General features: G+C 42.3%; 1 long non-coding RNA gene across 1 annotated transcript; it reads right to left on the minus strand.

The window, feature by feature from the left end:
• Positions 1–1,882: 1,882 nt before the first annotated feature.
• Positions 1,883–23,014, minus strand: LOC133246231 (uncharacterized). The gene is made up of 4 exons (XR_009735959.1): positions 21,564–23,014; positions 13,390–13,533; positions 11,426–11,504; positions 1,883–6,026 (listed from the first exon to the last, which is right to left on the minus strand). It is a non-coding gene; the product is annotated as an uncharacterized LOC133246231 (long non-coding RNA).
• Positions 23,015–24,826: the final 1,812 nt, after the last annotated feature.

The raw sequence follows: 24,826 nt of genomic DNA on the forward strand, positions 1-24,826 counted from the left end.
TTGTCTCTGGCAGGACCTGAGACTGCAAAAGGCAGTCCTTTCCTACCTGATGAATTGGCTTTTTCTTTAAGGAAAAAAAAAGAAAGAAAAAAGAGGAAAAAGATTTAAGTCAAAAGTCTTCATAGTTGCGTTCTGCTGACAAACAACTGACATTCAGTGAGAAATTTCAATGCAAAAAAAGAAAAGAAAAGAAAAGAAATGTTAACTCTTCCTCTAAAATTCATCTGCTTTTGAAATAGTCAGCAAATAATAAAAGTGGACATTTTGCTAATGGTGGCATGGGGTAAAGACCCTCTTCCATACGAAGTAAATTGTAATTGTACCATAAATTTGCAGAGCCTGAGATTCTTAATTAACCAAATTGATGCTCATTGTCCAACTGGGATGGGATATCTAAACTAATGTCTTTACTGTCCTTTAAAACGATCTAAATTGCATACCATAGGATATGCATATTTTTTGCAGAAAAGTAAATTTTACTTTCAGTGGAAAAAAGAAAAGTCTATTGAATAGACAATGGTTAAACTTGTATCACACAGCAGTGCTCTGCAATTTAATCACTGCTTCTAAAAATGAAACCATAGATAACTACAGTGTTCTAAAAAGTAGAGGGAACACCAGGCATGAAAACACTGAGTGCATTTATAAACATCGCTTCTTCCACAAAGTCAAGCTTGCCTCAGAGATGCCATCTCTAATTTTGTAAATGAACACAACCCCATGGCTAGTATTCCCATCAAATATTTATTAAAACGCACCCCAAGACCTCTCATCTCAAAATGGAATTAAACTCATCCAAGTGTCTCTGAAAGATGTGAGTGATTTCAAATGTGAACCAGCATTTCCAAGAAGTGAAAAGGAAGGACACTGGTTCGAAATGATGTTTGGGTACCTGTAAGTGGTAGCACGTCTTCCTGGAGGGCCAGTGTTATAAATTAGCAGATTCGACATTTTGCAGAGCCTCTAAACGGAAAGGCTCAACTGTGTGAAGGATAAAAGCCCTGATCTTATTAATATTTTAGATCCTGCAAGACAGTGAGGCTCCATCTGCTGTCAGCACTACGTGAGAAAGAACGGAGGCAGAAGGGGGACAGAAACCGCGGCCTCCCAAATGGTCTACTGACCTTCCTGAGAGGCAGATATCATGTGACAGCGATTGCCTATCTCAGCAGACATGCTGGAAAACAGGAGAAAGTGTTAAATATAACCAGGTGGACAGTGATGAATTGACATACTGAAAAAATCGAACGCTTCAGTAATCAGCCTAAGGATCTGATATCAACAACATTTTTCAGTTTTGTCCAAATTCATTGAAAGGTGTACTTTAGCAAGTTCACTTCTCATTGGTAAGACCTTTCATCTTTATGCTGCTTTTCTGATTGGATTCTGTGTCATCATCAGTTTGGGTGGCTCTGCACACAGGAAGCAGACAGACTGTTCACTTGTGAGAGAAGGAGGCCTGGGATAAGCACAGATATAAATGGGTTTTACTCCAACATTAATTAAAGAACTATTAAATATCTATCACAGTGGTTATTTAGAAAGAATTATTAGAGCCATGGTATATGAAAATGCATCAGGTACTGTGTTCTAACAGCACAGTAGACCTGAAACATTAACATATTGCCTTCTATTTTGCAGTAGGAAGCTTCTATAATTCTAATTATAGAACTCTAATTAATGTCTACATGGCTTCAGATAACTCCATTAAATCATTGGAATATTTATATTATCCAAAGACAATCTCTATCCATTAGAATAAACAAATCCTTTAAAATAACTTTTAAAAATGCTACTGATAAGCTTTTCTTTTTATGAGACACATAAGTCATATCATTTACTTTAAGGTTTATTCATCTCTGTAGCAGTATTCCAAAAAATTCTTTACCTCTAAAACACTTTTTATCCCTGGTACAGATGGATGTAACAAGACTGTCAGCTGAGGTCCTTCCCTCCTTTGAGTGTGAGTGATAGTTGCTCAGTCATGCCTGACTCTTTGCAACCCCATGGACTATAGCCTGCCAGGCTCCTCTGTTTATGGAATTCTCCAGGCAAGATTACTGGAGTGGGTTGCCATTTCCTTCTCCAGGGGATCTTCCCGACCCAGGGATCCTGCATTGCAGGAGAGTCTTTACCATCTGAGCCACCAGGGAAGCCTACTATTAATCTCCTTTGAGACTGAAATAAAAACTTACTCAAGTCTCCAACCCTAATCTTGTGGCAAGTTCAATATTCTTCCCTAGATTTCTGAGAATTCCCAAGAGTTTGTGTTCTCATAGTCACTTCTCTCTCCCCAGTGACTTCTTTGGGGTGAGTTCTTGATCTCACTGTCTCTCATCTTTTATAGCTGCCCATACCAACCAAGATTTTGAAGGTAGTCCCTTTTACTTAATTTGGGCCAAAACACCACTCCAGTAAAGTATCTATGTGGAGGAGACTTTGTTTCCTTAAAAGTCTCTCATCAGGTCCCATCATTTGCCGCCACCTCGCGTTCTGCCTTACTTCATCTGTCTCTTCTCTTCTTTCTCCTTTGCTTGCCCCCATTCCCAAATTCCTGTAAACTTATTCCACAGAGCAATTTGCTATCTCTTAGCCTAGCTCCAGACTGTTCAGACTATCTCCTGGGGACCTTATCTTCATAGCCAAATACTTCTATTAAGGTGGCAGACAGTCTCCTCCCTAAAAGGAATTCCTGGCTGGCTCTTAAAATAACAGCATTTTCCTCCAAGCTGCTCATATATTACAAGAGATATGTGACTCATTCCTGCAAACATTCAGGAAAAGAAACACAAAGGACAACTAACTTTGTGATAAGCGCCATAGGAAAGCATCTACAACAGAAGGCCTACAGCAGACAGCAAGATAAGATCAGAACCTGGAGGCAGCTATAACTTGGGAGGCAGGATTCTGAGGCCATCCTGGTTTCAAATTCACCCTGGAAAGGACCAATAAAAGGGTTGATTCATAGATAGCCAGAGGGTGAGGGCCGTGTTGAGCTGGAAATGAGCTTCTAGCCCAATGTCTTCCTAAGACTCTGAGCTCCTGGCTTTTCCCAGATATTTCAGTGTTGGAACACCACAAATAGTGTTGTATGTGACTAACTTCCTATTGCAGACTAAGCCCGAACTTAAGATGAGACAATTCCCTGCTGCATGGATGGGTAGAAAGAATTCCAGGAACTGACCAGAAGTCAAATTCTTTCCCTTTACCAGCTTGAATACACAAGATAAAGCATCTTTCCACTACCTGTAAGTGTCAAGCCGATCAGAACTATATGGAGATCATTCAACCTGTGACTCACACACCCACATTAGATCAACAGCCTTAACAGGGTGTTGAAATACCAGATCCAAGAACTCAAATTGAGAGGATGACTTGATTCATTAGCAAATTCAGACACATCCTAACCCCTTTAAGACAATTTAAGCAGAGGAATTTTACCTTAAAATGTTCAAACAGGTTTCTATTCAATGCATTTTTTACTTGCTCTCATAACAAAGAAATTATGACTTCTAAACAGATAATAAAAGTAAGTCAACTAGGTTCAAACCTAAACAAAATTTTCATTAGTTCAGTGCTGTAAGTGTATATTCAATGTCTACTGTGTTTAACTCAGTAGACTTGCCTCAGTGGGAGGCAAGTGTGAATGCCCATCAGTATACACTGGCATAAAATCATTGCAGATTGCTTGTAGGTGGTGGGGAGGGAATTGAGTAATTTTATCAAAATTTGTTTCAACTCATAGAAACATTTACCCATATTATAATATGCTGGACAAAATTTGCCCATGCACTGAGAAGTTGCATCTCAAGGTCCGTGAAAGAAAATGTCTTGTAATTCATCCAACATTGTCCTTTACATCGTAATAATATTATTCACCCCATGCTTATTGAATTAATATATTTGATATGTGAAAATAAATAGCAAGGGCTTCCCAGGTAGCTCAGTGGTAAAGAATCTGTCTGCCTATGCAGGAGACGCAGGAGACATGGATTCAATCCCTGAGTTGGGAAGCAAGCCTGCAGAAGGAAACAGCAACCCACTCCAGTATTCATGTCTGAAAAAAACCCCACAGACAGAGGAGCCTGTTGGGTTACAATTCACTGGATCTCAAAGAGTCAGACACGACTGAGCAACTGAGCACACACACAATAAATTCCAAACATTTTCATTCCTACTGAAAGCCAGGCACCATTATAAAGCTTTATATATGCTAACTCAAATCTACATTACAACAACATTATAGGATAAGGACTATCATTTTTCCCTCTTTACAACAGGGGAAACTGAGGCATGGAGAGACAGTATAATCATCCAAAATCCCACAGATAACAAGTCACCAAACTAGGATTTGAACACAGGCAATCTGGCTGCCCAGGCTTTCTACACTTGACTTGTAGCCCTCTCCAGCTTCCACCGAATGTGGGTCCATAACTGATCCTCAGCAACTCCACAGTAGCAGCACCAGAAGCAAGAGCTGACTTCTTGTGATCTGATTACCAGTAAATACTTGAGGGCGGAGGACCCAAGAAAACCCCAATAATCCAACCTAACTGCAGGGATGGCAATAGCCGAATTAAGGGAATTTGCATTACAGAATATTTTAGAATGTATTGGTTTGATTAATTCCAAATGCATATAGTGCTCTTAACCACAAGCCATTAAATGATTCACGTCTAGGTTCCAGTTCAGTTGCTCAGTCCTGTCCGACTCTTCGCAACCCCAAGGACTGCAGCACGCCAGGCCTCGCTGTCCATCACCAACTCATGAAGTTTACCCAAACTCACATCCATTGAGTTGGTGATGCCATCCAACCATCTCATCCTCTGTCGTCCCCTTCTCCTTCTGCCTTCAATCTTTCCCAGCATCAGGGTCTCTTCAAATGAGTCAGCTCTTCAAATCAGGTAGCCAAAGTATTGGAGTTTCAGCTTTAGCATCAGTCCTACCAATGAACACTCAGAACTGGTCTCCTTTAGGATGGACTGGTTGGATCTCCTTGCAGTCCAAGGGACTCTCAAGAGGCTTCTCCAACACCACAGTTCAAAAGCATCAATTCTTCGGCTCTAGAGCTTTCTTCAGAGTCCAACTCTCACATCCATACATGACCACTGGAAAAACCATAGCCTTGACTAGATGGACCTTCATTGGCAAAGTAATATCTCTGCTTTTTAATATGCTGTCTAGTTTGGTCATAACTTTCCTTCCAAGGAGGAAGCATCTTTTAATTTCATGGCTGTGGTCACCATCTGCAGGGATTTTGGAGCCCCCCCAAAAAATAAAGTCTGACACTGTTTCCACTGCTTCCCCATCTATTTCCCATGAAGTGATGGAACCAGATGCCATGATCTTCGTTTTCTGAATGTTCAGTTTTAAGCCAACTTTTTCACTCTCCTCTTTTACTTTCATCAAGAGGCTCTTCAGTTCTTCTTCACTTTCTGCCATAAGGGTGGTGTCATCTGCATATCTGAGGTTACTGATATTCCTCCCAGCAATCTTGATTCCAGCTTGTGCTTCCTCCAGCCCAACGTTTCTCATGGTGTACTCTGCATATTAGTTAAATAAGCAGGGTGACAATATACAGCCTTGACGAACTCCTTTCCCCATCTGGAACCAGTCTGTTGTTCCATGTCCAGTTCTAACGGTTGCTTCCTGACCTGCATACAGGTTTCTCAAGAGGCAGGTCAGGTGGTCTGGTATTCCCATCTCTTTCAGAATTTTCCACAGTTTATTGTGATCCACACAGTCAAAGGCTTTGGCATAGCCAATAAAGCAGAAATAGATGTTTTTCTGGAACACTCTTGCTTTTTCCATGATCCAGCGAATGTTGGCAATTTGATCTCTGGTTCCTCTGCCTTTTCTAAAACCAGCTTGAACATCTGGAAGGCCACGGTTCACATATTGCTGAAGCCTGGCTTGGAGAATTTTGAGCATTACTTTGCTAGAGTGTGAGATGAGTACAATTGTGCGGTAGTTTGAGCATTCTTTAGCATTGCCATTCTTTGGGATTGGAATGTTCCAAGGACCTGCTTAAATAAGCAAATAAATACTATTTGTATATGAGGTTTTATATGCCAAAGTACTAAAAATAATTTTTTAAGATTTTTTTTCTTTTGATGTGGACCATTTTTAAAGTCTTTATTGAATTTGTTACAATATTGCTTTTATTGCTTATGTTCTGGTTTTTTGGCTGTGAGGCATGTGGGATCTTAGCTTTCCAACTAGGTATCAAAACTTTGTATTGGAAGGCAAAGTCTTAACCATTAGACCCCCAAGGAAGTCCCCTAAAAATAATTTGTTAACACATTCCAAGGAGTATATTACTTGGACTATTTGATTTCTTTGTGAACCATTTCTCCCATGAAAATACCAGAGTAAATACTAGCCTTAGCTAGTGCACACTTTGAATTAATGGAGGATGCATTAGTGAGGACATACTGCCACAGTTACAGCAGGTCTGTATGTCTAACATAGTCTGTGAGACATTGCAACACTGTGAAATGTATCTTGCTCTACTTCATCTTACATTGAGCACCCCCTTTGTCACAGCCACTTGGCAATCCTGAATATATCTGTATTTGAATCAGGCAGCTGGGTGGGCTACACTCCTCCAACTCTCAACATGCAATTCTCTCTTCAATTCTTAGTGCCAACCCTTAATTTGCATATGACATTAAACACTTAGTTGGTCATGCACTTGTTTGATTAATTTTTGCTTAATCATTCTTTTTTTCCTAAGACTCCAAGGAGGAGGTAAATCCAACACAGCTGACTGCCCGCTGTTCTTCCTTTTTTGGGAAAGGCAAGAATCTGTTCAGTTACCTACCCCTCCCACATACTCTGTTGTTGTTGTTGTTGTTGTTCAGTGGCTTCAGTCGTATCCGACTCTTTGCAACCCCACGGATGGTAGCCTGCCAGGCTCCTCTGTCCATGCGGTGTTCCACGCATGAATACTGAGTGGGTTGCCACTTCCTTCTCCAGGGGATCTTCCCTGACCAGGCAGCGAACTCCTGCATTGGCAGGTGAGTTCTTTCACTGAGCCACCAGGGAAGCCCCGAGATAACTCAGGACAAATCCTAACTGAGCCCTGTGTGCTAGTGTGTGTCAGTGAGCAAATGTCAGCTGAAGGGTTTTCAGCAAAAGTCAGCTGGAGGGTTTCTGAGTTTCTGAATGCAAACTTATACAAGGATCAGAGAGGCTCTCCCCATTTCTATTGGATGTTACTTTGTCTAGATGTAATGTCTGGCACCATGGCAGCCATTTATGACCATGAGATAAGCTAGGGTGAAAATGATAGAGCAGAAGAATGAGAAGGACCTGGGCCAGGCACGTGTTAGTGAGCAATTAAATTAACCAGCCACAGAACTTCTCTCCTTATAAACCTCTAGTTGTAGGAAATAACAGATATCCTCACCAGTTTAGTGAACACTTTCTGTTGCCCAGAGCTGAAAGCATCCTAAAAGAGATAGCAGGAAATGTGACTGTATAATTCACTTTAATTAATTTGTTCAACACATATTAATTGAACATTCACTATCCCTAGGCATTGTTCTAGAACTTGGGCATGAGCAATAAATAAAACAGATAAATCCCTGCCCTTATGAACACACATTCTAATGAGGAATTCACTTTGTGAAATGCCTTATATGCTCATCACAGCCCAAAGTGAGAAGAGAAAAGGTATCCAATCCTGGAAGGATGAGAGGAAAGTTGCATTTATTGTGCATCAGGACACTTAATCAAAGGCTATTCCATTCAGTCACTATGGCTGCATGGTAAGCTTGGTGCTATGGCCCCATTTTACAGAAGAAGGTGTTGGGGCTCAGAGATCATATGTGGAAGAGCCAGGATAAGAATCCAGATCTTCAACACCAACTCTGACACTTTTTCAGCCCTCCTGCTACATCAAGGCTGAAGGATGTCCAGTGGTTCAAGAACTAGAGATCAACCAGATCCTGGTGTCCAAACAGATGGACACATCATGGAGACATATCTCTACCTGGTACCAACACAGGGCTATTGTGTGCCCCGTAAGGACTGTAAACAGGACAAGGCAGTAAAATTCAGAACAATCCCAAACATGGATGTCTGGCAACTGTGAGATAAACATTCAGAGTTTTTGATGAGTTGGTGACAGTGCAGGAAGGAATAGAGACGAGCTCTCTGAAGGGTCTGTGATTTCCTGGCCTGTCAGCTCTGATCCAGACTGCCCTGCAAGGGATGTGGCACCACCCTCTGTAGATGATAAACACAAAGAGCTCGGTGATCACAGATAAGCTGACAAAAAGAGGGCAGTCAGAGGATGGGTGCTGTTTCACTTGACAGCTGCCTGTTTTGCTATAATTATGCATAAAGGAATCCTTCCATAAATTTCTGTCCGGGATGCTATTTAATGACAAAATGATGGAGGCTTTCATTTATTGAGCATCTGATACATGCCAGGCAGTGTGCTAAGTCCTTTCTCTGTAGGATCATATTATGAAGTTAATTCTACCAATAATTTTGTTTTTACAGATGAGGAAACCAGGGCACAAAGCATTTTCATCATTTATCAAACATCTCAGAAAATAAGGGGCAGAGATGAGATGTGAACCCAGTCTGTCTTTTAACTACTGGTCCATACTCCCTGTGTTGAGGATTTATAGAACTTCAAGGCCCTGTGTGCTTACATCCTCCACTCCGACTTAGGATAGCTTACCCAAAGTGAAAGACTAGGTTGCTTGATTACTTTGTTTTGTCCAATCTACCATGGGCTGATAGAGAGTTCTACCATGTCTATATAGAACAGTTCCACCACATATGACTTATAACCCAACCTGCTCTATGTCCTATAAGACCATCCTCTGACTACTTGGATGGTGTGGCAATGTCAAATCACTATGAAGGTTTTCATTCTGAACATTTCCTGTCAGTCTCCATACTGTCTCATTGTGGACCAGCAGCAAATAGTTCAAGACAGGCACTGGTCCACAGACCATGCTTTGCCCAGCACTGACCCAGGACACTTAACAGGCAGCCCCTAATCCTGAAAAGGCAAGAGGGTCAGTTGACAACGATGAGTGTTTATATGTACAGGAACATCTTAGAGAAGGAAAGTCCAACATTTAAAGATCCAAATGAAAAAGGGGGGGAAAGAAGCAAAGACATTTATAAAAAGGTAGTTCACAGACCTAAAAGCATCCTTCATTATTATAAACTGCTAAGATGTATTTTGGAGAAGGCGATGGCACCCCACTCCAGTACTCTTGCCTGGAAAATCCCATGGATGGAGGAGCCTGGTGGGCTGCAGTCCATGGGGTCGCTAAGAGTCGGACACGACTGAGCAACTTCACTTTCACTTTTTCCTTTCATGCATTGGAGAAGGAAATGGCAACCCACTCCAGTGTTCTTGCCTGGAGAATCCCAGGGACGGGAGAGCCTGGTGGGCTGCCGTCTATGGGGTCGCACAGAGTCGGACACGACTGAAGCGACACAGCAGCAGCAGCAGCAACATGTATTTGTTGAACAGTAGAACAGAAAAATAATTCTGATAAAGCCATTCATTGGAAAAGCACACAGTCATTGGAGGGGTAGATCTAATATTAAATAGAAAACAAGATTAACATTCAAAATTACCTACCTAATGTGATCCCATCTCCAACACATTCAAATCTGCTATCAAGAAAGGAGTGTGTAAAATATCCTGTCCTTAATTGTAATTTGGTAAATATTTTAGCTACTGACAAGTATCACTTTTTTCATTAGCATACATATTCATATCTCCTAATTTTAAGAAAGTTGTTATAGGGGAGTTCCCTGGTCACCTAGTGGTTAAAATTCTGGGCTTTCACTGCCGTAGCCCGGGGAACTGGTAGGGGAACTGAGATCGCACAGCAACAAGGCAGGGCCAAGAAAACAAAACAGAAAGCTGTTACAAATTCATACTCAACTAAGGTATAAATGACTGATAACTCCTAATATTTCCCAGGGAGCATTTGCCTTTTAATGGGAGATTGATTCACAAAGAGTCAGACACGACTGAGCGACTGATCTGATCTCATAGTTAGCTGAAACGAATTAATGCAGTAGGTAAGTTGCAATCAGGTAACAGATGAGGTTGGCTGGAACCCCTGATATCACATGGCCCATGCCTCACAAGCTTGTCCCAGCTCTTCTTCCAAATGAAAAGAATAAGGGCGCTGGCTGACACCAACAAACCATGAGGCCAAAAATACAGTTGGCTGCCTGGTTCACTCACTTAGGAGGCACATATGTGGAGGCTTTTGAATTATTTAGGATTTAAAACTCACCTACTTCCGGAAAGAACTTGAAAACACTGATGAAAGTTAAAAACAGATTACAAACAGTTTACGATATCCAAAAGACAGATAGAAAGATATTAGTAGAGTGGAGCAACAAATTCATTTACATTTTCCTCCCAGGACACAGCATTATTTTTTTACTCAACAAAAATTTGCTGATTGTATCTTCCATAGCACCTTCCCCAGCAGGTGTTCCAAATGAACAGATTTAATCAAAGCACATCAACTTCAAGGCTTAGCTATTTCTTCCTAAGGAAACATGTCTAAATCGATATATAAATTAAGAGTATTTGTTAAATTTCAAGCAAACAGCATATTCTGTTCACTGTTTTATTTTCCCACTAAACCATCGAGAGCATCTCAGGCCTGAAGCACAATTATGCACATCATGTGTTATCACTTTATAATGGATTTAGAACCCAACAGACTCTCTTTTCCCTCACCTCACCACCAGATGATATCCACATAGGTCGAATCTGGTGTCAAGCAAATTAAAAGTGTTATTTTATTATCCAAAGTAATTGTTTAAGTATTAAAAGGCCATTATGCTGAATTGGCTATGTTGGTGATTATGCCATTAAGAATGTGGGGCTAACTATCGGTTGAGCTGAATGCCCATGTTCGTGAAAGCTTTCTTTAGGCTCTCCTATATGTGGCAAATCATTCTTAACTGGGTACTCCAAATGGTCTTTGTACCTCAGATGTATTTTTCTAAGCCATTAACACATTGAAGCCCATCCCCAAACTCCCCAAGCAACCATTAATTAACAGTGTAAGACGAAAGAGCCAGGCCTCCCATTGTGATGTAGCTGGAACTAAACCTTTCAGCAGTGATGGTGTTCAGAACCAGTCACTGGATGAGGTCTCTTATTCACAGCAAATATTTCTATCATGAGAAGAAGGAGACTGGGGAGGAAGGCTATTAAAACAGTGCTTTTATTCAGAGCACTTTTTAAACATCTGGGGGGGGGTACAAATATGTTTTTGAAAGATTCAAGGAATCTCAACCTTGTGAGGAATTTCGAAATGAACTCCTTAGCCTGACCCTCAAACAGCTCCCATATCTGAGGACCCAGTAGGTGCTAAGCCCTACATTAGGTGTTTCAAGTATTATCACTGATGCTTACCAATTCCTGCAAGGTTTCTGTTTTATAGATGAGGAAAAGAAGCTCAGAGAAGAGACTCTTTCCAAAGTGTCATGGCAATCTAGAAGATAAAACAAAGATCCATACAGGTCAGTCTCCAAAACATAGGCTTCTATTGCACACTGACCCCCTAAAACAGCAATCTAGCTCCAAGCTTATATCCTATGCCAGGGGGTAGCTTGTTCAAGCAAATATCTAAGAACCATATGGTTAATCATAAAACCAACAAAACCCTGTAAAGTATCCAGAAATAAACTTTACAGGAAACAGGCAAAATCTGTTTGAGATACACACACACACACATACACACAGAGGGACATGCAAACAAAGGCTTGAACAATTGGGAAATCATGTCTCATTCATTCTCTTCTAAGACTCAGAATTGTGAAGAAGCCAATTCTCCCCCCACCCCCAATTAATTTATAAATTAAATGTGATTTTAATGAAAATCCCAACAGGATCTTTCTTGAAACTTTGAAAAATAATTGTAAAGTTCATCTGGAAGAATAAACATTCAAGAATAGCCAGGGAAATTCTAGAAATGAATATTGAGACATTAAAAAGTATGGTCCTGGCACAAAGATGCAGAGTGATCAAACGAAATGACCATGATAGAGCCCAGAAAGTATATGGGCATTTAGTACATAATAAAAGTGGCATTTTCTATCAGTGGTAATAAAATCAATTATTCAAGAATAATCTCAAAAAACTAGCTAGCCATTTGGAAAAAATAAAAAACAGAGCTGGATCCTAGCCTCTTTATACTGAGTTGAATTCCAGAGGGATCAACAATTTAAATGTAAAAATTAATACTATAAAGCCATAGAGGGAAAAAGAAGATTCTTATTATCTGGGGAAAATGGCAGTCTTTCTTATCATGAGTCAGAGGCCAGAAATGAAAAGGAGAAAACCTGATAAATTTTATTTTGTAAAAAAAAAATGTAAAATCTCTATAATTTACAAAAAGGCAAATAACAAAACTATTTGCAACAAATACAGTTTTTAGAGTTAATATCACTTATCTAAAAAGTATATAAAATACTCTTTTCTGGAACTTCCCTGTGGTCCAGTGGTTAAGACACTGTGCTTTCAATGCAGGTTTGATCCCTGGTTGGGGAATTAAAATCCCACATACTGAGCTGTGCAGCAATAAAAAATGTCTTTAATTTAAAAATAAATACTAATTTCCTTATATTTTCCACATTGCTTGATATTTTTACAATTAGCATACACCATTTTTCTTTTTTTTTTTTTACTTTTAATTTTATTTTATTTAACTTTACAATATTGTATTGGTTTTGCCATATATCAAAATGAATCTGCCACAGGTATACATGTGTTCCCCATCCTGAACCCACCTCCCTCCTCCCTCCCCATACCATCCCTCTGGGTCGTCCCAGTGCACCAGCCCCAAGCGTCCAGTATCGTGCATCGAAGAAAATAATAAAGGTATTTTTATTTTTAAAAGAAGTATTTGCTTAACCATGCCTATTTCCTCCAGCATATAGCTTCCAATATTTAAAGGAACCAAAAACTTGAGTAACCAGTGAACTTTAGATCATACCATTGCAACCCTAACCACAGAGGGTCTCAAAGCTGAATGCCCTGAAGAATCACTCGGGATAGTTTTATTACTGATATCAGGGTTAGAGGACTTTGCTTTTAAAGTTTAACAAGAATTTTGATGTGTCACATCTGCTAACCTCACTATGAAAACTACAGCAGCATATACAATCACAGAACATTTTATCCTGCAAAAAAGTACACTGAGACTATCTCCACATTACCAGGAGATGCAGAAATATCTAGTGCTTCTTCAAGCAGCTACATTGCCCACTGAAGAACTGCTTTCTGTCTTGTAGCTTTGGTGGCCTCTTAAGACCTGACATTAGAATCTTGGTGCCAGAAGAAATTTACTATCTAGGTTTATCCTCAAGATGGCTTACATTTTAGGCCAGGAAAAAATTCTCTGCAGCTCTGTGATGTGAAGTAATGGGAGGTCTGTCTTCCCCAGTTAAATGACTCCTACAGGAATTCAATCTTCTGCACGCAATCTGAATTTCATTTGCTGGAGATGTCACATATGTTTCCTTAAAAACAAACAAACAAACAAACACTTCTGCTTCTTTATCGGAACTTTCCTGCTTCATCCTGATGATCTGATTTTTTCATAAACTTGGAAATGAACTTTCTAAGTCTCTATTGGCTCCTGTTTTCCTCTCCGGTTTTCACTTCAATATCAGGATCTTCACAGGCTTTAAGTATTGAGACACTAGTACAGTTCACCAGGTATGTGTGATATATTCAAAGCTATCTTGTTTGACTGAGGCTTCCCAGGTTGTGCTAGTGGTAAAGAACTCGCCTGCTAATGTAAGAGGCAGAAGAGATGCAAGCTGGGTCCCTGGGTTGAGAAAATCCCCTGGTGGAGAAAAGGGCACCCCGGTTCTATATTCTTGCCTGGAAAATCCCATGGACAGAGGAGCCTGGCGGGTTACAGTTCATGGGGTTGCAAAGAGTCAGACACAACCGAAAGTCATGCACCTTGTTAGATTAGAAACTTAACACTTTAAGTCAATTGATAGCATGTCTAGACTTAAATGAAATCTACTTTGTGAGATCTTCCTATAATTGGGTTTTTCAAAAGGACTTGAAGGCCTTAGAAATTGATCGTTTTTTCCTAATTGTCTTTTCTCTTCTTTCAACTTTTAGGGACAGTAGTTAGGTCCTATAACCCACATGTTTAAATTAAGCTTGCAGTCATTTCTCTCCTCATACACAGGTATTATGGTACTAGATAAAAACAATTGTTAACTCTTTATTGTTTATCCAACAGTTCATTCCTCTGTTCTTCAATCATTATTTGATTGATTCTTACTGAGTACCAAGATAAAATTTGATTACTTTGCTAGATCACAAGCATATAAGAATTTTGGAAACTAATTCTGAGTTATATAATTTTTTTCATCCCCATGCTTCCCCCAAAAGGACCCAAACTCCATAATCACAACGTAGCTTCAGGAAAATCAACTCTACAACTCCTATGAAGGAAGTCTCAATAATCTTGGTAAATGGCCATGAAAAATTTTGGAGTAATGTCTACCAATGGGGCACTAACAACTAGCATTATTTTCCTCTGGTGCTCATGGCCCCTAGATGGGTGCTTTCTGATCTCCTAGTCTTCACTGGTGTAGAAATACTCAGGCGTCCTGCCACCCGCTGATACATACGACACTGCTCTACCAGCTGCTCTACATCATACTGGTTGAGGGACACACTCACAATGACCATTCTTCCAAAATAAAATTTACTCTCCTTCAATCTGGGAGTGGATCACTTGAAGACTTTTTAAGTTAATTAATTAGCTTGTTTGCCTGTGTTTGGGTCCTAGTTGCAGCTCGCAGGATCTTCACTGTGTCATGCAGGAACTCTAGCTGCATCACATGGACTCTCTAGTTGTGATGTGCCAACATGGTAATTCCATGGAATGTGGGATCTTAGTTCCCCTACCAGGGATTGAAGCCACGTCCCCTACACAATAAGGCAGATTCTTAACCACTGGACCGCCAGAGAAGTCCCTGAGAGTGGACTGATAAAAGACTGCTGTCTGAACAAGAACTGCTTGTCTCCAAAGTTCTGATACGCCAAAGCCTTTGACTGTGTGGATCACAACAAAAACTGTGGAAAATTCTTAAAGAGATGGGAATACTAGACCACCTCACCTGCCTCTTGAGAAATCTGTATGCAGGTCAAGAAGCAACAGTTAGAACTGGACATGGAACAACAGACTGGTTCTAAATCGGGAGAGAAGTATGTCAAGCCTGTATATTGTCACCCTGCTTATTTAACTTCTATGTAGAGTACATCATGAGAAACACTGGGCTGGAGGAAGCACAAGCGGGAATCAAGATTGCTGGGAGAAATATCAATAACCTCAGATATGCAGATGACACCACTCTTATGGCAGAAAGCGAAGAGGAACTAAAAAGCCTCTTGATGAAAGTGAAAGAGGAGAGTGAAAAAGTTGGCTTAAAGTTCAACATTCAGAAAACGAAGATCATGGCATCTGGTCCCATCACTTCATGGGAAATAGATGGGGAAACAGTGGAAACAGTGGCTGACTTTATTTTTGGGGGGGCTCCAAAATCACTACAGATGGTGACTGCAGCCATGAAATTAAAAGATGCTTTCTCCTTGGAAGGAAAGTTATGACCAACCTAGACAGCATATTAAAAAGCAGAGACATTACCTTACCAACAAAGGTCCATCTAGTCAAAGCTATGGTTTTTCCAGTAGTCATGTATGGATGTGAGAGTTGGACTATAAAGAAAGCTCTAGCGCCAAAGAATTGATGCTTTTGAACTGTGGTGTTGGAAACGACTCTTGAGAGTCCCTTGGACAGCAAGGAGATCCAACCAGTCCATCCTAAAGGAGATCAGTCCTGAATATTAATTGGAAGGACTAATGTTGAAGCTGAAACTCCAATACTTTGGCCACCTGATTTGAAGAGCTGACTCATTTGAAAAGACCCTGATGCTGGGAAAAATTGAAGGCAGGAGAAGACGGGGATGACAGAGGATGAGATGGTTGGATGGCATCACCGATCTCCATCAATGGACATGAGTTTCAGTAAACTCCAGGAGTTGGTGATGGACAGGGAGACCTGGTATGCTGCAGTCCATGGGGTCACAAAGAGTTGGACATGACTGAGTGACTGAACTGAACTGAACTGAAAGTCCGGATAATGATTTGGGATTGGCACCTGCTCACCCAGGCAGTAATAAAATCTCTCTTCATCTCTCAACAACCTTGTGCTGCTGCTTGATTTCTGAGAAAATTGAAAATTTTCTCTCAGTGTCCAGACTTTGCTCCAGGCCCCCTCCCAAAATAATATCAAGCTGGGATCTGTCAGGGGTCTTCTTTGGAAGTCATTACCATGGATTTCACATACAAGATGATCTCATAGGAAGCTATTTTGGAAATCCCCAGTATCAACGTGTGGGGTAGATGGCTTAATTCTGTGAGGTTTCAGCAAATCCCCTCGGATCTCCCATTTGCATTAGTGTAATTCAAGACTCTGAGCTGTGACCAATAGGAATGGCAAAGCATCCTTCTTCAATAATTCAATAATTTCACCAACTTCCCATATCTTAGATGACTCATTAGTCATAAGAGTTGTTATCATGACATGTGTTTTGTTTGGTCCCAAGCAGTCTGCTTGTGTTTATTTTGCTTCTAGATAGCCTCCAATACAACTTGGAAAACCCTGAGCCTAAAAATTGGGGGAATTACATAAAGTTCATCAGGAAGTCATCACAGACTTTAAGCAAGTCTCTCATGCTTTGGGACAAGATGGGCTGGGTAATAATTCTCAAGTTGTCAGCTTGAAGGAAGGTCTCTAATCAATAGGCCACAGGGTTCTCTCTGTCCTTAGACATGGTCTCAATCAAAACGCTTCCCTCTGCCCCAGACAAGGCCATGGATGGCATGCTTATCAAACCCAGTGAAATTCATTCAGCATATGTATCCCAAGAAACAGGACACTTGACATCCAACTCTGCAATATTTCTCAGGAAAACCACTCAAGTTGTGTCTATTCAACTTTCAGTGAAGATAGGGTTTAGTTGCTTATGAAGAGCAAATTATCAAAAGATTTACACTTTTGTAAATCTTTTTTTTGTTGCCTGGCATTGTTTTGGTTTTTTTTCTTCATTCTCATTAGCATCGCTTTGTTGGAATGGGGGTAAAACATGTATGCAGACTTTGGAATTATGGTAAGTGTCCATGGTAGTTAGTTCCAGCAGATTATAGCCAGCATTTACTACCATCTTAAAGGAATACCCCAAGATATCACACAGTGCTCCTTGACACACAAAACAGAAAATAAAAGTCCTTGCAGGCAAGTTCAAGTCCTATAGCTCAAAGGCCATTGAATTTCAGAGGTGATAAAAATATTAGAAATTATCTAGGCTGTATGTTCCATCTTACAAATGAGGCACTTAAAAGCTCCAGGATTCTCAGAACTTTCAAATACCCCACAACAATCAGAGAGACAGCCTGAAAGAGAAGCCCACTCCTTCCTTATATGTCACTCCCTTAATGTTCCAGCATGGGAACTCAGTGCCTCCTTTTAAGTAGGTGGTGCCTCCCCTTCAAGTCCCCATCCTTCCAACACATTCCCCGTGAGCCCGTCACACCAGCATTCCTCCAAAATTCCATCCCTTTATTGTGACTTCCTCTGTCTGGAAGTCCTTCTTTGTCAGGTTGGAAACCATTCCCAAACCATCTTCCAGCTCAAATATCAGACTTCAGGGAAACTATTTACTCCATCACAGTTAGTTGCTTATGTTCACTTTGCCCATATTATGGAATTTTCAGACTGGTTTCCATCCCCCTGTCTCTCCCACTGTGAGCTGAGGAACAATGACTGTCAGCCATCTTGAAAATCCAGCTTCAGGCAGAGCCAGGTATATGGTGAAAAATAACTGGACATATTAAAACAATCAAATCAACAATGACAATTAAAAGAAAAAACGTTAGGTCAAGCCCCATTCCATAATTCCATTCAAGCCACAGAGATGAAAAAGACAAAGGTTTTCCTCTCAAAGGGCTTACAATCCAATGGAGAATTCATTTATAACTTAACAAATATCTGCTGAATGATGAATTAATGTGATCTAATTCCAATTCTCCCGTGTTGACAAGCTATTACCAAAATTCAACCGATCTCAGGGTGTTTTGTGGAGCCATCGTTTTTTATCTTGATTAACGAGACTTCCTACTTTGTAGTCTAACTTCCTTCATTTCATTGCATTTATCACAGCCTCCAGTGCTGGACTCTTACCATAAAGCTGTGCAGAGAACATAGTGGAAAAATTCACCCACACACAAGTGTCCCCATGAAAAAGCTATACATTGGCCTGGAGTGGGGAAATAGGCACACACATATTGCTAGTTGGAGTATAAAGCAGGACAATCAATCTGGTTATCAACTTGGTGATATGCATCAACATTTTAAATGTACACCTCTTAGTCCCAGCATTTCCACTGTTGAAAATTTACCCTGTGAACAGATTTGCACAAATCTGCAAATATATATTCACTGTAGTAGGATGGTTGAAATAGCATAAATTTTAAAATTAAATCCATATCCTGGATCCATATCCATGTAATCATTACAAAGGATGCAACAGATCTAAATGCCCTGAGGAGAGATGTTCAATATATTATTAGTTTAAAATACAGGGCATTGGAGAGTAAGGTTTGGTGTTATCCCACTTGTGTAAACAAAGAATTGATACACGTGTTTTTATATGTATAAAAATTACTAAAATATACAAAAAATAGTAACATTGTAATGGTTGATGGTAGAAAAGAAAGGAATAGGAGAGTTACTTATTTCATACACTTCTGTAATGTTTGAATTATTTTCCTATTGAATATATTCTATGATGTCTAAAAGTGTCTTCCACCTTCTTATCATCTCCTTGTTTCATCAATTTCAGTTTAACCAACTTGGTTTTCTCAAGACTAAGGTTATAGATTCTGTACTAACTCTCTCAAACTCATACGCATTTCCCAAACTTATTCTCTCCAAACCACTTTTTCTGTTGTAAATATGACCTTCCCAAGGTTTTTAGCTTATGATTAACCAGATGAAGCCATCAGTACATAGACCTCCAATCTAGGTTTTGAATTACAAAAGGTACTTTGGCGGGGAAAAAATGCTAACTCAATTGCATCAGTTAAAACATCAGCGTTAGCAACACCACGGTGTCATGATGCAGGAGGTCAAAGATCCATGGGCTCAGGGAGTCACAGCAGGGCTTAACTGGGGCAGTTCTGGTTCTGCCATTAGAACCACGAGCACTCCAATCTCAATGAAAGTGCATAAGACACCACAATTATCTCCGGATCATCGACTCGGTAGACCCAAACAGCTCCAGTCTATTGTGTCAACGTGTATTCTGGGAGTCTTTAATGCACGGATCATTGGCAAGCTGCGCCATAAAAGCCCTGTAAGAGTTGTGGCCGTGTGTGCAGTCAATGCACACTCAGGGACTCCCCCAGGTCCGCATCATTGGCAGCACATCGTGTCAATGCATACTTCAGGAGCCCTGTGCATGCTAAGGAACCATGTACACCAAAAATACTTCTGAAATAGTTGTTACAGGACATACACAGCATTCACTCCTCTAAACGGCATGTCAGCAAGTTTAGTGTGCAACAAATAACTCCTAAAAGGCACTAAACACTCCTAGAGGCCCAACTTCACACACAGATGGTTAGTCCAGGGGACTGTGGCATGACTGTGGTGGGAGCATGGGTCTCTCCTTACAGTGAACAAAGGGATAGGAACAGCCAGTTTATGCAATCGAAGCCACTGCTTCTACTCAGTGCTGTCAAGGTTTTCAGTATAACACTGACTACTTCCTAATTATCTGCCTGGGTATTTGATGCTTAAGAACTAAGAACATTCTCTCTCTCCCTTGTCTTGTTCCAAAGCACCTGCAGTGTAAGGTGAGAGGGTTAGAGGAAAGCACCTTGGGTCTTAAGCCTCTAGACTAGTACCTGCCCAATAGAAATATAACGTGATCCACATGTGTCATTTTAAATGTTCTTTGTGGTCACATTTTTAAAAGGTAAAAAGAAACAGCCTTAATAGATTTTAACAATATATCTTATTTCACCCAATATATCCAAAACATTATCATTTCAATGTCCCATCAATATTTTAAATGATTGAGACAGTTTATTTTATTTTATTTATTTTTTGGCTTCACAATCTAGTCTGTATTTCACACTTACAGCACATCTTCATTTGGACCAGCCACACTTCAAGTGCTCAACAGCCCCACGTGTCCAGCGGCTGCCCCAGGGACCGCACAGCTACACAGGCCTAGGAAAAAATACCCATCCCAAGAGTTTAAATGTTCACTGCGCCCCGTCGACTACCTGTCTCAAAGCAGGGGTCTGTCTAGCCTGCGCCTCCTCTCCTGGCAGCGCTGAACCTGCCGAGCCGCCTTTTCTCAGCCGCTTCTACTGGTGAATCTGTCTGAGGCTTTGAAATCCTAAAAAGGACCACAAATAAGCTTTCAGAAACGGGACAGAGCGACTTTAGGCCAAAGTGATACTGTCAAGGTCCGGTCCTCTTTCTTAGAGGTGGAGATGAAGAGAGCGAGGGGCTGCTGGGTGCGCGGAAGGGGAGCGGGGACAGCGCCCAATGCGAGGATGGCAGCCTCCCTGCTATACTACACCGCCCCCAACACTTGCGGATCAGCAGGGCTTGTGGGTCACGGGGAGTCGGCCCCAGCGGCGTGGTTGGGGTCTGAGGCTGAGTCGGACACAAAAGGCAAAGATGCGAGGAGAGGGAGACAGAGACAAAGATGCGGGGTAGGGAAGAGAGGAGAAGAGCCAGGGCGCTGGTACGGGTGCGGGCGGCAGACAAAGCCGGCGGCTATCAGGGGACAGTGAGCGCCGCGCTCATCCGGGGACTCGCGGGACGTGGGAGGCGGGGGGCAGCCGGCGCCCGGCGCCCGGCAGGCCTATTTGAATATCAGGCTCTGCCACACTCTGGGCGCCGCTGACAACTTCATTACCTCCGCGGATAAAAATGACTGCGGGCGAATGCAAATGGCGCGCCCGTCTCGCTGCCTGCCTCCGCTCGGCCGCCGGCTGCGGGCGGGGCCCAGCGCCCCGCGCCCGACCCACCTCCCCCCCTGCCCCAGGCCCCGCGCGGCGCCGCCCCCTCCCCACGCCGGAGCCACCTCCCCCCTCTGCCCCCGGCCCCGCGCAGCTCTGCCGGAACCCCGCCGGCCCGTGGGTCTAGGAACGGAACGCGGTGGCGGGGGCCGGGAATTGCTAATCTACTTTGATTTGCTCGTGAATGTTAAGAAAATGCCCTGCTTCTTAACTGTCGTTGAATTAACGTGTGAAAATGCCAGAAAAAAAGACTACCCTGTGCATGGGATTCCTAAGCTTGAACCCTGGTAAGAGGAGGCTGGACCTCATTGGTTTCCAACCACCACGCCCGAGGTGAGTAAGTTGGACGAAAGCATCCCCAGCGCCCATCTTTGCCCACTTAGCAAGCAGGAGAGAGGGTTTGCGACGCCCTATTCCCAACCTTTCGGGTCCTCCTGCCACCAAGGCGTTGCTCAGTCACCGTGCAGATCCCCCTCCCAAATTCCTGGCCCAGCTGAGCAGTCCACATGCGAATGGACGCAAGTCTTGCGCAGAAGGGAAAGCAGTGTTTCCAGAGCCTCTCTCTTTCCTTTGCATAGAGAAGGAGGGGAGGGCTCACTCCCTGGCAAGAAGTCACCTCCTGCCTTGGACAGCTGCGGTTATTGCGTGTGGACTCCTTGCGAACTTCCTGAGGTCGTTTTTATTAATAACACCAGTAACAGCAATAACAATAATAGTAAACATCTACTGGAGGCTTATTATGCACAAAACATTATGCCGACTGCTTTACCGAGATTATTTTATTTTTGCCACAACAACCCTATTGCTCTCCTGGAAACCAGGGCTTAGCCAAGCCTTGCAAGGAGCCCAGGGTAAGCCAGCTAGGAAGCGGTGGATCATGGGTGAGAAAGAAAGCCTCCCTCCCTCCAGAGCCTGTGCTCTCAACCATTCTGCAGTTTTCTCGGCCTCTCTTTCAGCTCAAGTTGCTATACCATGCCCCCTTCCTTCTTCCCTATCTCCCCCAGCCCCCGAGGCCATTCCTCCCTTGTGGCTCAAGGGTAAACGCTAAACAGTATAAATCAATCAGATCAGTCCCTTCTTTTGTCCAGGGCTTGGCTCAGAAAAAAGCACATGACCCGTCCTGGCCTACGCGGAAGTTGGGGGAACGTCTGCGGGGTAGGGGCGGGTCTGAGAAATGCTTCCCTGCGGGATATCTGAGCGCTGTGTATAGTTTCAGGGTGTCTACCACCTGGTGGCGCTAGTGGCAAAGAACCAGCCTGCCAATGTAAGAGACAGAAGAGATGCGGGTTGGATCCCTAGGTTGGGAAGATTCCCTGGAGGAGGACATGGCAACCCACTCCAGTATTCTTGCCTGGAGAATCCCATGAACAGAGGAGCCTGGCTGGGGGTTGGGGGGGGCGGTGCGGGGGGCGGGGGGAGACAGCCCATAGGGTCGCACAGAGTCGGACACGACTGAAGAGATTTAGCACGCACGCACCACCTGGTAACCAGCAACAGAGCTACGCTCAACAGAGACAGATTTGCAAGATTTAGCGCAATTAATGCCAGGGCTGAAGTTTAGGAAAGTGGCGTCCTAGTCCTTTCTCTATCAACAGTGAAATCATGCTGCTGCTGCTAAATCGCTTCAGTCTTGTCCGACTCTGTGCGACCCCACAGACGGCAGCCCACCAGGCTCCCCTGTCCCTGGGATTGTCCAGGCAAGAACACTGGAGTGGGTTGCCATTTCCTTCTCCAATGCATGAAAGTGAAAAGTGAGAGTGAAGTTGCTCAGTTGTGTCCGACTCTTCGAGACCCCGTGGACTGCAGCCTACCAGGCTCCTCTGCCCATGGGATTTTCCAGGCAAGAGTACTGGAGTGGGTTGCCATTGCCTTCTGCTTCATGTTTATTCAGGATTTTATTTAAGGTTAATTCCTTTTTGGAACAAGAGATAATATAAAGAAGTTAACAAATGAAAATTCGAGAAATTTGGCTGTGTCTATTCCCCACTCTGTTTCTGTTTCTTTATCTGTAAAATGACGCAAGAACTTCTGCTCCTGGGCTCTTCAAATGGAACCTCACAATCCCAACTTCTCCTCCTGGGCACGCACATCCAACCTCATTCAGTCTCAAGGCTCTCAACAGCTTTTCCCCAGCTCCCTTTTCTATCAGGACTTCTCTTTGCCTACAAAGGCAAGTCATCCCTTCCCTCCCAGGGTATCAGACCCTCCATCTAACTGTGCTGCAAGCACACATCCAGGTGTCTGAGCTTGACTGCCTTTAAAATGTTGTTTTCTAGCCTTCAAGTCGGAGAAGGCGATGGCATCCCACTCCAGTACTCTTGCCTGGAAAATCCCATGGACCAAGGAGCCTGAAAGGCTGCAGTCCATGGGGTCGCAAAGAGTCGGACTCGACTGAGTGATTTCACTTTCACTTATCACTTTCGTGCATTGGAGAAGGAAATGGCAACCCACTCCAGTGTTCTTGCCTGGAGAATCCCAGGGACAGGGGAGCCTGATGAGCTGCTGTCTATGGGGTTGCACAGAGTCTGACACAACTGAAGCGACTTAGCAGCAGCAGCAGCAGCAGCCTTCAAGTAGTCTCTCTGGGGCACTTGCATCTGGTTTTAAGCATTTTGGAAAACAATGGCTACTTAACCAGTCACTTGCTTGGTTCCCTTGGCAATTGCTTTAAAATACAGAATCAAATTAGAGTGGAAATTTTCTTTGATTGTTTCATTAAAGTCATGCACACTTTCTATTAAAATATGTAAAATATAGTATAGTATACTATATATATGCTATAATATATACTGTAAACTTTAATAATTCATCCAGAATCAATAAGTGGTGACCAGCTCAAATACCCTCTAATGTTTCCCACCACCAAGTAAAGGAAGCCCAAACTCCTTAACAAGACATTCAAGACAATTCACAGTCCACACCTAACCAGCTCCAGCCTTATCTATCTACCATTCAGTTCAGTTCAGTTGCTCAGTCATGTCCAACTGTTTGTGACCCCATGAATCGCAACAGCTGAAGCCTGGCTTGGAGAATTTTGAGCATTACTAGTGTGTGAGATGAGTGCAATTGTGTGGTAGTTTGAGAGTTCTTTGGCATTGCCTTTCTTTGGGATTGGAATGAAAACTGACCTTTTCCAGTCCTGTGGCCACTGCTGAGATACCCCTAAGTCATTCTAGTGCATTTCTTCTCCCACGACATAGTACTTCAGTAGGTTGGGTGCCCACATTCTCTAGAATGCCCTTGAACCTCATCTCCAACTTTTCCAAGTCCAGATTAAATACCACTTTTTTGCAAGAAGCCTTTCCCTTTCCTCACATTTAACGACACAAAATACTCAGTTGTCTAGTATTTGTTTTCAGTAAATTTAACATGTTTTGTGTTTATTGATACCCAGTATTCTAGAAATAATTCCCATGTCCAAGTAGCAAAGGACATAAACATTATTATGCAAACAAGTGGGTTGTAAATATTATAGCAGACTGTATAATAAAGCTCATTCCCAGTTTAAGGATGAGCTGTTCTCATAAAGGGATTAAAGCTTCTTTCACCTTGTTTGTGTTAGAAAAACTTTGATGCAGGTAATAAAAAACCTGTCTCTACTAGCTTAAACAGCAAACAAAATGTAGTATTTCCTGTAGGAAGGCTCAAGATAGCAGGTGCTGAGGTTAATTAATTCATGTTTAA

The sequence above is a fragment of the Bos javanicus genome, chromosome 4 (genome assembly GCF_032452875.1).
Source record: "Bos javanicus breed banteng chromosome 4, ARS-OSU_banteng_1.0, whole genome shotgun sequence".
Classification (NCBI taxonomy): Eukaryota; Metazoa; Chordata; class Mammalia; order Artiodactyla; family Bovidae; genus Bos; species Bos javanicus.